At 33.8% G+C, this 14,097-nt stretch overlaps 1 protein-coding gene across 22 annotated transcripts in view; it reads right to left on the bottom strand.

Annotated features, from left to right (window-relative positions):
• Positions 1-14,097, bottom strand: part of ARB2A (ARB2 cotranscriptional regulator A) — a 419,471-nt gene that overhangs the window by 383,759 nt on the left and 21,615 nt on the right. The gene's annotated exons all lie outside the window — the stretch shown is intronic.

The following is a 14,097-nucleotide window of genomic DNA, read 5'->3' as shown; positions in this document are numbered from 1 at the left end:
TCTGTCTCATGTCACCAAACACAATATTTTAGATAAACAGATACCTGAGGTTGGTGAATTTAATTTAGCTAAACTTACTATGTAAGTTTAGTTCTCTATCATCTAATGTTTTTTTTAATATCTTCCAGTAGTTTCAAAAGCCTGAAATTTCTTTCAAAATAAACCATAAGCATGTGCCAATTACAAGGTCAGAATGTCTTCCTTCTGAAACAGTCAGGAGAAAAATACATAAATACACAGAATAACTGTAAGCTACTTTGGTATAATTCAAAACACAACTTTAAGGGAAAAAGTTAGCTTTTTTAAAAAATGAAACTATGTCAAATTCAATGTCTGGAAGCCATACTCTATAAATGGCACTCCAGTAAATAATCATAATATATAATTATGATTTATTAAAAATATAATTTTGCTCTATTTTGGCCAAAGAGAAGGTATTCACACTATAAATAGATGGTCTTTTCTCAGGGTGTCCATGAAGACTAAAAGAAATTCACTATTCCTAAAGTTTAAAAGACAAAAACACAAAACATACAATGGAAAAAATTAAACTAATTCAGTCAATCCATGATTGTTAATGAAATTATATAAAAACTACATTCATGACAACAATAAAAAAAGGCTGAATATTCCTGATAAAAGAACTCGATTTATTTGCTATCCACAAAGTAAACTTCATTTTCCGTTCAGACGGATATTTTATAATTATCTTTAAAAACTGGTCATTTTCATAATCAACAGAGTATAGAAGAAAATACTTTAAAAAAACTAATACTGAAAATAGTATTTTTAAACTATAAATGTTCCAAATAGTCATAAACCATATTGCTCTTATCTCAATTCTAACTGGAGGTATGGGGGCTATTACAAGAGGAAATACCTTTTGGCTTTACCATTAACTACATGTACCCTTGATAAATCATTTAACTTCTCTGTGTCTTATTTCCAAATATGAAAAATAGCAATGATAATCATGTTTCCCTCATACTGTTACAGGGAGGCTAAATGTAAAATATTTAGCATAGTAGCTGATGTGTAATTAAGTGCTCAACACAAGCTGACATATATTTTTTAATTGTTATAAATGTATCTTGGCTTCACCATTTAATAATAGCTCTATGGCCAGGGACATAAATTTTCAGTTTCCTCATTTCTAAAATGTAGCTCAAATATAGTGGTTGAGAATTAGTATTTTAGAAGGTATGCACACCTGACCAGTGCTATTACTAGCAGGAATGCTGTTGGTCAATGGAGGCTTCCTAATAGGGGAAACTAGAATATGAGAATATTTTTGATTGGGAACTCATTTTCACTTAGCAGCGAAGAAGTTCTGTGAATAGGTAACTGAAAACTTTATAAATCTACATGAATAAAATCTGGATTTTATTCCTTTCCTTTGAAGGAATGTGTCAATGTGTTGACACATTCCTTCGAAGAAACATATTGTAGTTTGTATGGTGAGTGATGTGTAAGACACCAGGGTGCAGTGGTGAGTTAAAAGAGATATAGTCATGGCCAGGTGGGGGCTTAACTCTCTAACTACCAAAACAAACTGCCAAATAGCCATTTTTAAAATATGTAAGACCTAGAATAATTATCACAATGTCATAAAAAAGCAATATTTGTATGCAAGAATTAGTCTTATCTGTCAAATCTTAGAAGTTTGAGCACAAGTTTTACCAGTAATTCCCTATTATACACCATCTTATAGCAGAAATTCAAGAGAAATGTTCATAATGAGAGATCCCACGCACTGCTCTCCGTTAACAATTCCACAACTAATATCTATAGGGACTTCTTGCAATGTTTATCCCTCCGCCAACCCAGTATTTCTTTTAAATATAAGCAGTTATTTTTCATTGGCCCCAAATTGCCTAATTTCTAAACAGAGTAATTTATACTATTATTTCATTGTGACTGTTTTAATAAGTCAAGTTATAAGATATTTTTGGTGCTAGAGTCATTTTCCAGATTCAAATTTTAAAGTTCTAGAGATCTAATGTACAGTATGGTGCCTATAGTTAACAATCCTGCACTGCATACTTGAAAGCTGTTAAGAGAGTAAATCTTAAAAGTTCTCATCACAACACACAAAGACAGTTAACTATGTGAAGTGATGGATATGTTCACCAATCTTATTGTGGAATCATTTGCAAAATTGTACACCTTAGACTTACATAGTGTTATATGTCAATTATATCTCAAAAAAAAAAAAAAAAAACCTTGGGGAAAAAAGCTCTAAATACTGTGCAATGTTTAATAATACATTCCCCTTTTAGATTTTGATCTCCCTGAGGAAGTATCATGTCTGTCCCTAGCACATGTCTGGCATGTCTACAACTCACTGGGCATTTGTTTTTTGAATTTACAAATGAATGAGTAAAAGACGGGGGGGGGGGGAAAGATTCACATTTTTAAGAATCATTTTTAAGATTCTCAAGGTTATACAGCAATTAATAATCATATTTTATATGAGATAACAAAAAATATGTCACAATTTACTAAAATGATGATACATGTTAGGAGACTACTAATTATCATCTGTAATCCTAAACCTTCTAGGAGCAGATGCAAAGCAGGTAAGCATGAAGCAAAAGCGATTTGTCTGTTGCTCTCTTATTCACTGTTAGATTTTTACCCTCTCGAGTTATTTTCCATGGCTGTGGCACAGCTGGTGAAGCTAAATCAGGAACATTATAAATTCTCAATTTAGTTTTCCTAATAAAAATTCAGAGTTATAACCTGCATGACCACAGATAAACACTACTGAAAATGCAGCCAGCAAGCCGTTTGATACATTTGATATATATTAATATGTACACTCAACATAGTTTATTTAGTATTATCTGATGGAGTTTAGGTTATAGGGAATAAAGTGGTAGAAGGTTTTTACTGATGTGAATTGGGACACAGTTGACATGTTGTATACTTCATGATAACCAGTGCTGTTTAAATATGGTTTCCTAGAAATGGTTATAGTATAAACTAGATTCAAAACATCTCAGTTTGCAATTTCATTCTGTGAACTACACAAAGCAATTATCATATCTTCTTTCCTTCTATGATTCCAACAGAGAATCCACTATGTCTAAATAAAGCTATAAATAACTTGTCATCTGTAATCTTTATCCAGTCAGCATTTCAAAACATGAAACAGTAGAATATTTCTTAGTTGCCCTGTTTGCTCAAAATGTGGCATGAGTACTTATGTATAGGAAAATACACTGATGTCTAAGTTTTCTCCATCTGTTTGTTTTTAGGTAGGTACTAAATAAGAACTAGATATAGATGACTTCACAATAGAAGGTCTTTCCAACCTCACATTCTTTTTTTTTTAACAAATTAATTAATTAATTAATTAATTTATTTATTTATTTATTTATGAGACAGAGTTAGAGAGTAAAAATGGTGGGGAGGGGCAGAAGAATAAGAGGAAGGAGAGGGAGAAGCTCCTGCTGAGCAAGGAGCCTGACTCAGGGCTCAATCCCAAGACCTCAAGATCATGACAGGAGCCAAAAGCAGACACTTAAGTGACTGAGCCACCGAGGCACCCCGCCACCTCATATTCTGAATGCAATGAGGGAAGTATAAAATAAAATAATCCTGGATAGCTTATAGTTTTGAGGCTGCAGCACACAAAAAATGTGTTTTGGAGAGAGTGTGTGTGTGTGTGTGTGTACATATACACATGAGCAATAGGGAAAAGGCTGAAGAACAAGGAGCAGACATGGAAGATAAAGCCCAGAGTAATATGGGCTCTTGGTGCATAGAAAATGACAGCTTCTATAGAGAATGACATCTGTGCTTGGATCAAGGCTTAGCAAGGAGTAGGAATAGATGACTCCAATCTAATCCTTTCTAAAATAATTCCTTTAGTTTACCAGGCAATATGATATAGAGGTTTGTAATGAGAAAGTGAGCTTTTTAATCTCAATTCCACCTCCTAGGAACTGGGTGACTTTGAGAAACTCTTTAACTTCTCTAAGTTATGGAAATGACAAAGAAAATAACACTTGCTTGTACAGGCAATTATGAGGATTATATTGAAGAATGTACACAAAAAACATTTTGAAAACTAAAATTTCTCTATAAATATTAGTAATCCACATAGTTTCAAACATATTTGGGTTCCAATTAATTTGTACTCAAACGCAAGGACACCCAACTCAGTACAACTTAGAGGAATCAGAAACTTCTGATGTGTGCCATTTGGATGAATTCTAAGAAGGATTAATAAAGCCCCATTATAAATACCTGCGGAGTTGACTTGGGTTTCCAAGACTATATTGAAGATAGAAATAATGAAATTTAAATTAATTTTTAAAATATAATTTATTCATATTTTTTCTAATCTTATTAAAAATGTATGTCTGGAAAATGTTCAAGTATGTGAGTTCTGCCCTAATTTAGATAAAAATGTGTCCAAAGAATACTGTTCTAACTATCTCCCAAACAGCATATGTTGGCCACAAAGTTATCAAGTCCTTTCATACTCATTACCTTACTAGGTCATCACTACCAATGGCAAGGGTAGGAGTATTTGATATATCTGTATTTTATAGAGATGAGGCATCCTGAGCTTTGTAAAGTTAAATAACCTGGCTCAAGCATCCCAATGGTAAGGGGATTCTAACTCTGGTCTTCTGACTCCTACTTAGAAGAAGCACCTACTTATGAGTCCTCTACCTGCATGGTGGAGTCAAACCATTTAAACTATTCCAGTTTCAATTTCCAGTTTATCCTACAGAAAGTTTTCACTTTCATGTACTAATTTATATTATCAGGAAGTATTACAATTTAGAGACTGACTAAGTTGGATGTAGTTAATTATATAGAGATGAAAGCTGTCAACCAAAACTGTCTCAGTCTATTTGGTTGCTGTTCAGAATTAAGATTGATAAAAATTATTCCTCATCATTCCTCACAATCCTTTGGTATGTCAAATATCTAAAACAAAGAGTCAAAAGTTAAGGCATATAAAATACAAAGATTTCAGAAGAAACTAATAATGCATTATTGTGCCTTTTTAACAGGTTCCAAAACTGGAAGCCATCTGGGTAGGTGTCACATTGTTTTGTGTCAAGCAAAAAGACAAACTCAACAAGGCTAGAATGAAATCTTTAGAATATCTGCAAAACAATGCTAAAACTGAAACTAATAAATTAAAGACTAAGAAAATTCTCACATTTGAAGACTCTCAAAAGAAAAAAGTAATTTAAGCAATCTTTTATGAAGTTTTCATAATATGGAGCAGAAATAGCAGAACTATGGCTGAGGACAAAATAATTCTCAAATATAGAAGCTCAAAACATTGGAAAAACAGTATCTCAAACAAATAGCCTCTTTTATTTACATGGGTCAAGTATAATGTCACATAAGCTACTTTAGAGACTTTGAATTCTATGGTAAATATAAACAATAAAAAATAAACAATATTATAAATATACATAACTCCAGGCCAAATTAGACAAATAGAAACTAACTATATCCATAAGATTTTTGAAGTAGCCAATACTATGAAATAGTACTAATACCTTACTTTCAAAAGTCTATATCAAATTTTCTCATTCTAAAAAAAAAAAAAAAAAAAAAAAATTTCTCATTCCAGATATATGCTTACCAGTAACTCACTAAACTATGTAAACTCAAGGTTCAACTTAGATTTTAAAATATAATATGCATGTGGTAGACACGAAGGTAAACCCCTAGCCTACATGCCCCCTTCAAGGGGAACTTGCTACTCAGTGGCAAGGAGTACAGTTAGCAAAGAGCCTCCAACTGTTGCCCACTTCAGAGTCTGTCTCAGATGCTAAGAGTTGCCTTATTCAAGGTCATGTCTTTCCCAGGCTGACTGGCTTAGTTGCTGATTGAGCCAGGTTGGAATATGAAGGCACCACCATTTCAGACTAATGCAGGACAACTCTGACAGGCAATATTGCTCCAGAGCTCACTATCAGGTTGGTGGAGGTTTCATCAGACCTGCATTAATCCAAATTCTCCCTCCAATCAATCCAGTTGTCCTCCTCCTTTTCTTAAGTGTTGATCTTTAATAAACATCTTGCACTCCAAATTTTATCTCAGCATCTGCTTCTGAAAAATCCAAGCTGTGATAATGTACTTTTCTAAATATTTTTTCTGAAAGTGAAAAAAAATTGACGTGTTAAGAGACAAGATGTGTCCAGAATATATAAAGAATTCTGGCAATCAACAATGAAGATGAATAACTCAATTTCAAAAATGGACAAAGGATATGAATACACATTTCTCCAAAGAAGATATACAAATGACCAAAAAGCACAAAAAAATATATGCTCAACATTATTAGTCATGAGGAAAATGAACATCAAAACCACAAAAACATACCACTTCGCATCCTAAGGCACAGCTATAATCAACAGGAAAAATGATAACACGTACTGGTAAGAATGCAGAGAAAATGAAACCCTCATACATTGTTAGGTGGGATGTAAACTGGTATACATTTTAGAGAAGTTTGGCAGTTCCTTAAAATATTAAACAGATTTACCATATGACCTAGCAATTCCACTTTAGGTATATATCCAAGAGAAATGAAAACACATATACATAGCAAAACTTTTACATAAGTATTCCTAAAAGCATTATTCATAACTGCCTAAAAGTAAATGTCTATCGAGTGATGATTAAACAAATTATGGCATATCCATACAACAGAATGTTATTCATTAATAACAAATGAAGTACCGATACATGCTACAACATGAATAGCCTTGAAAACATTATGCTAAGTGAAAGAAACCAGTTACAAAAGACCATTATAATATGAAATGACAAGAATAGGCAAATCCACACAAAGAAAAAGTAGATTAATGGGTTTTGGGTGTTAGAGGTGGGGAGTAAAGAGTGACTGCTAATAGGTACAAGGTTTCTTTTTGAGGTAAGGATTCCCATAGTCCAAAAGAGGTATACACTGGAGTAGTGTACCTCACCGAATATTAAATGGCTCTCTCTCTCTCTCCAGGTCTTCTCTCCAGCTATAATTTCAAAATGTCAAGAAGAGGAAGAGGGGGAAGAGGCTTGCCCCTTCCACTCATTCTTCTCTATTCCTTTTATGAAACAGAAGTGATAAGTGAACTGTAGGCAGACTCATTTAAAGAACTTCTCTCTTCAAATGTCCCTGCCATCCTTCCTACCAGAGCTAGGCTGGCAACCTGCTCCATCTAGACATTAGGGGCAAATACAGTATTTCCTAGGTATAAAAGGTAAACATTATATATAAAGTTTTTGTAAATCACAGTGCTCTAGTCTAGCTACTTCCAAGTCTGTGCATTGCATGTTGTCTGTCAATGACAATGTGCCTCCCTGGCTTGTCACTAGTCTTTACATACCTCTTCTAATGATTTACTGATTTACTTTGGTTATGATTTAGTTAATTCCTTGACTATATACCACTTAATAACACCCCAATTTTACCTAATTTCTAACAAAGAATGAAATTTAATAATAATTGCTTTATTATTATCAGAACTGATCCCACATATTGTATTAACTTACTTCAAAGTTAGAAATATACCATTTGCTATACAAACAAAAATAAAGAAAAACTTAAGCATATAATCAAGCAATTTACTCTTAATGCCAGTAAACCATACTAATAACATCAGCAATAAAATTTAATGGTAAAGTTAAGCTTTGTGGAGACCACATTTGTACTGCAAATAAGGCATTTAAGTACCACTCATATTCAGTGTCTACTGACAGTGCATTCTTTGTTGTTTACTTAGGGAGAAAATCTCTGTGAAGTCTGATTTTACCGAAATGTGTTAACAATGAGGAATGTTATCATTTAAGTGCCTTCAGAATGGATTTTTTTCACTTCTAGAATTTCCCAATTCTTTATAAAGTGATAGTACTTTCTAGAATTTCACGTTTGTACCATATTTCAACAACGCCCAATCATGGAACCAACAGGCAATGAATTCAGAAAGATGTGGGGAGGCTCTATATTGCTGTGATACTACAAAATCTGATCTTAAAAAAAAAGAGAATTAGGAATTCGGAATCTCAAGTCATCATTTTAAACTACCATATTAGTTACAGTGGTTATTTACTTCATTCGGGAAACAATACACACAATTCATACCTTTCCCAAATTAACAAAGGGTTTGAGACAACAAAATTCTCTTATTCCAAAAGCAAAGGGCTTTGAACCCTGTTGGCGTCTATAAAATATTTTGCCCTAACAAAGACAACTCTTACTTAGCCACAATATTAATTACAGGAAATTAACTCTGTGGCACTGAAGTCGTCAGCACAAGGGCACTGTGTGGAATGTTAAGCCATTTATGTTATTAGACCTATGCTTAAACACAGTATGCCAGATGGCTCTCATTACTATTGTCTACATGAGCACAAAGGGGTGGAATCCCTTCCCATGATCATGCGAGTCAAGAATTTTACAACTAGATTTCAACATTATAGATAGGTCTGCTGAGTGATCCTCCTGTTGAGAATAACAAAGAAGGTCCATTACAAAACTTAGAATATCTACAAATGTTGCTCACTAAATTATCATAAAGGAAGAAATAACAATTTCAATATTTGCAGGAAAAGTATTTAATAAAATTTGATACTTATTTTTGGAAGAGAAGCCAAAGCAAAGGAGGAAAAAAGGAATACCTTTAACGTAATAAAGAGGTTCAACAAAACAAAAATACAGTAAAATTGCTCTTCATGGTAATATATTAAAAACATTCCTTTTAAAATCAGGCACCAGGGCAGCCCGGGTAGCTCAGCGGTTTAGCGCCACCTTCGGGCCAGGGCATGATCCTGGAGACCTGGGATCAAGTCCCATGTCAGGCTCCCTGCATGGAGCCTTCTTCTCCCTCTGCCTGCCCTTCCCTCCCTCTCTCTCTCTCTCTCTCTCTCTCTCTCTCTGTCTCTCATGAATAAATAAAAATCTTTAAAAAAATAAAAATAAAATAAAATCAGGTATCAGAAAAGAATGCCCATCATTACCACTTTACTACTTTTTACTTCTAATCAAAGTTTTCTGGGGGTTCTACTAGTATAAAATATGAAAAAGTAAATAAAATGTATCAGGATTAAAAAGAGAAAGTTTTTATTTGCAGGTAATATGACTACACAAAACAACAAAACAAAATAAGAAGAGCCAAGAAACAAAAATTTCTAGATCAAAAATGAAGAATATTTAAGTCTATTATTAGAAATAAAAAGAATATAGCATGATGGCTAAAGTGATTTTTATATAAAAACAAAGTATATTTATAAACACCAACAAGAGTTATAAAGCATATTTTTTTTAAAAAAGACATCATTTTTAAATGCAAAAAATAAAAACCTACAAAGAATAAGTCCAACAAAATATGTGTTAAACCTATATGCACAAATTGATAAAATGTTATTGAAAGACATTAATAAGACTGAAATATATGACAAGATGTATCATATTCACGGACAGGAAAACCCAAGACTCTAAAGATATCAATTTTTCTCTAACTGATAAGTGGATTCAATATAATTCCACTCAAACCCAACAAGATTTGGAAAAACTAATTCAAAAAGTTCTAAGAAGAATAGCCAAGAATATTTAAAACACACTTCTAAAGAAGAAGAATATTATAGGAAGACTTGCCTTACTAGGTATCATCATAAGTAACACAGTAAGTCATTACTAATGGAATAAATAAATTGATCAACAGAACTACAAAACATATCTATATAACAGATTCATGTGACACAGATGACACTAATAGATCACTGGAGAAAGAATGGACTTTTCAATTGGGACAACTGGTTAACTACTATATAGAAATAAATAAATGATACTTACTCCTTACATAAAGATCAATTTTGAATGGATTAAGGGCATAATGTAAAACTTTAAACTTTTAGGGAAAATATAGGAAACTACTATTATGAAACTGGAGCAAGGAAAAAATGTGTATTATTTTACACCTGCTAGACTAGAAATAATTAAGAAGTCTGACAATATCAGAAGTGAAAGAGAATGGAGTCAAAGGGAAATTCTTATTCATACTGCTAAGCAAAATATAAATTAGTAGGGAGACCTGGATGGCTCAGTTAGAAGAGCATGTGACTCTTGATCAGGGGTTGTGAGTTCAAGCTCCATACTGGGTATGGAGATTACATACACAAACATACTGAAAAAAATTCCAACCACCATTTTAAAAAACAGCAAAATATACATTAGTATAAAAATTTTCAAAAAACTGGCATGATATTTCCAAATTAAAATTCTTATAATCTTAATCCAACAATCTTATATCTTGATTCAGTACCTGGTCCTGTTCATGCACACCATAAGACAGGTATGTAAATGTTCATAGAATATTCATGTCATCAAAAAGCCAGTTTATTCATTATCTATAACTATATAATAAATTACTTCAAAATGTAGTTGCCAAAAATAATAAACACTTATCATAATCTCTTACAGTTTCTGTAGATCACAAATCTGAGAGCAGCCCATCTGGGAGGTCCTGAATCTGGCTCATGAGGCTACAAGTAAGATATATCGGCCAGGTCTGCAATCATCTTAAGGCCTGGCTAAAGATACAGGTAACTCACACAGATAAGTTATTGATACCCATTGCTGTTGGAAGCCTCATTCCCTCCCACATGGGCTTCTTCACAAGTCGGCTTGAGGATTACCAAGACGTGGCCTCTGAGAAAGGCCCAGGAGAGCAAGGGGAAAGCTGCCAAAGTCTCAGCATCACTTCCTTTTTATTAAAATAAATAAATAAATAAAAGATTTTATTTATTTATTCATGAGAGACACAGAGAGAGAGAGAGAGGCAGAGACACAGGCAGAGGGAGAAGCAGGGTCCATGCAAGGAGCCCGATGTGGGACTCGATCCCGGTCTCCAGGATCACACCCTGGGCTGCAGGCGGCGCCAAACCACTGCGCCACCGGGGCTGCCCTCAGCATCACTTCCTTGACACTCAACCAGCACAGGAAGCAATCCTGTTCAATGCAGGAGGGGTCTATACAAAGGCATGGATATCAAGAAGCAAAAATCACTGGGACTATCTTAGAGTCTGGCAACCAAAACTGGAAAGGGTTGTTCTCCAATTATAGGAGGGCAAATCTATTGCAATGTATTAATAGAGGTGGATACTATATAATAGTCAAAGTGAATAAATCACAATAACACTCAAAAATATGGATAAATTCTCTAAATTTTCAAATAATATTGAGTTAACAACTTAAGAAACTACAGACAATATAATATTTATCTAGAGCTCAAAAACAAACTAAACTAAAACAATTTATAGGTATCACAATTTAGGTAATAAAACTATAAGAAAAATAAAGAGAAAAACACAAAATTCAGAATAATGATTATCTCTGAGATGGGGATCTCAGGGATCATGATCTGAGCCAAAGGTAAAGCTCAACCACTGAGCCACCCAGGCGTCCCAGAATAAACAGGTTATTGAGTAAACTGCAGATATCAATAAAATATTGTATCCAATCTAAAATCCAATTGATTCATTGCATATTTTGAAATGAAACTAATTTTCTGAATAAAAACTGATTTCCTCAAAAGCATTGGCACCAGTTATTTAAAAAGATAAACTGGGCAGCCCCAATGGTTCAGTGGTTTGGCGCTGCCTTCAGCCCAGGGTGTGATCCTGGAGACACGGGATCAAGTCCCACGTTGGGCTCCCTGCGTAGAGCCTGCTTCTCCCTCTGCCTGTGTCTGTGTCTCTCTCTCTCTGTCTCTCAGGAATAAATAAATAAAATCTTTTAAATAAATAAATAAATAAACTGTAAATGTTTTTTAAAACATCTATTAAAAATAACATTCAACAACTTTACACTAAAATATGTAAAAATATAAGGATGCATTTCTGAAAATGTCAAATGTCATTTATGTTTTTGTTCATTGTTTCGTATATTGCCTCTAAAAGTATAATTAGTAAAATTGGCCTTTGAGAATATATAAGTGATTAAAATTTTTTATGCAGGCATAGGGGCAGTTATAAGCAACTGGAAAAAGAAAGATAAAGACTGGGCAGCCCCGGTGGCGTGGCAGTTTAGCACCGCCTGCAGCCCGGGGCCTGATCCTGGAGATCCAGTCCCACGTCGGGCTCCCTGCCTGGAGCCTGCTTCTCTCTCTGCCTGTGTCTCTGCGTCTCTCTGTCTCTCTCTGTGTTGCACATAGATAGATAGATAGATAGATAGATAGATAGATAGATAGATAGAAAGAAAAAAAGAAAAGAAAAGAAGAAAAGAAAAGAAAAGAAAAGAAAAAAAGAAAAAAGAAAAGAGAAAGATGGAGACTAAGAACTCAATTCAGAAGAATCTGTCCCCTTTACTACTAACCGATGGGCTCTAGTCACAAAAAACTATTTCCCACAGAGTATCATCTGCCAATTTTTCAACATGACACAAAAATGGGCTTTAATTCTGAGGAAAAAAAACAGTAATAACATTCCATGCTTTCCAAAATAAGGTGAAAAAGGAAAATGCTGTAACAGCAGCCACTGGAGGGAGGACTTGATGTTAGAATAAGAATAAAACAAGCATAAAATATTTTATCTGGTGCTTTGTCTGAACATAACATTTTGTTAAATTCATTTCTATTTGTTTAAATGACAAATGCTGAAAACACTGCTTTTTCTGCAAGAGAGTTAAACTTCCTTTCACTGAAAAACAGATGTTGATTCCACCATCTTTTATTGGTGCACAAATTAGCAGTAAGAAAATTATAAAGCTGCTTAGACTAACAAAGAATTAGCATCAATACTTAGCCAAACTATATAAAGGCCTATATTTGATTTTAAATAAGCTTATAGGGATCCCTGGGTGGCGCAGCGGTTTGGCGCCTGCCTTTGGCCCAGGGCGCGATCCTGGAGACCCGGGATCGAATCCCACATCGGGCTCCCGGTGCATGGAGCCTGCTTCTCCCTCTGCCTGTGTCTCTGCCTCTCTCTCTTTCTCTCTCTGTGACTATCATAAATAAATAAAAATTTAAAAATAAATAAATAAATAAATAAGCTTATATTTTGTTCATTTGAAATACCATCCACAAATTTTTCTTGAAAAGTAACCCCTCAGGTATTACTTAGACCCTACCTGAAATCTGACTGTAGCATTACTCTTCATGTGGTTGAAGGGTTTGGTTTAGTTTCTAATGAAAATATTCATATATTTTAATACTTGATGTAAACCTGGTGTTCCACATACACACACACACACACACATATCCATATACACACTCACACTTCAAACCTTCAGTGCTGGCCATTTACAGATCACTAACAGATTTATTATATAAAGCAAGTTTAAATAAAGATTCAAAACATAAATCACAGAACTGGAAGGGCAGGGAAGCTATCTCTTTCACATTCCCAGTTTCTATTTTAACAGTGGTTATATACTATACAATAGACACCAGGCTTGTATAAAGTCCTGAAACAATTCTAAACATAACTCCCTTCCCATTTAAAATGATTCCTTACACAATCAATATTTTAGAATTGACTTCTTCAACTCAAGAATCCTACTGCGTTTAATCAATGAGCCAACAAAACTGCCAGTTCTGAGTAACCATTCAGAAGGAAAAGCAAGAAATGAAGTGCAGAGTAAAGTCTGAAATACTTTCACTAGAGGGACACAAAAATTCATCCAACAAGATATTCAAGTGAGTAGGGTACACCTAAACTAAGAAAATGGATCTTAAGAAAAATTGGCAACAACAAATACAGAAATAATATAACTCAGACACTTGTGCAAAAAGAAAAATTTAACAAGGCTATCAATTAAAATGACACATACTATATCAAAGATGTGTTTCTAAAATACTTTAATATTATTAATGTTTTAAAAGTATAGGGGAGAAAAGTATAGGGAAACTATTTTAGGACTTTGGTAAAAATGGGGAAAAAATGGAATTTTATGAAGTAAATAATTGGCCCTTAATTTTTTATGTTTTAATTTTTAGATCTCCCTAATATTAACAGGACTTTAAACCTGGAGAGAAAATATATGGGAAAATATATATGGAAATGTATATGGAAAAATGCCTGAAGTATTCACTTACCAACAATAAACCAAAGCTTTGTTAG

This window comes from Canis aureus, chromosome 2, assembly GCF_053574225.1.
Source record: "Canis aureus isolate CA01 chromosome 2, VMU_Caureus_v.1.0, whole genome shotgun sequence".
Classification (NCBI taxonomy): Eukaryota; Metazoa; Chordata; class Mammalia; order Carnivora; family Canidae; genus Canis; species Canis aureus.
This window is presented reverse-complemented; position numbering and strand designations above follow the sequence as displayed.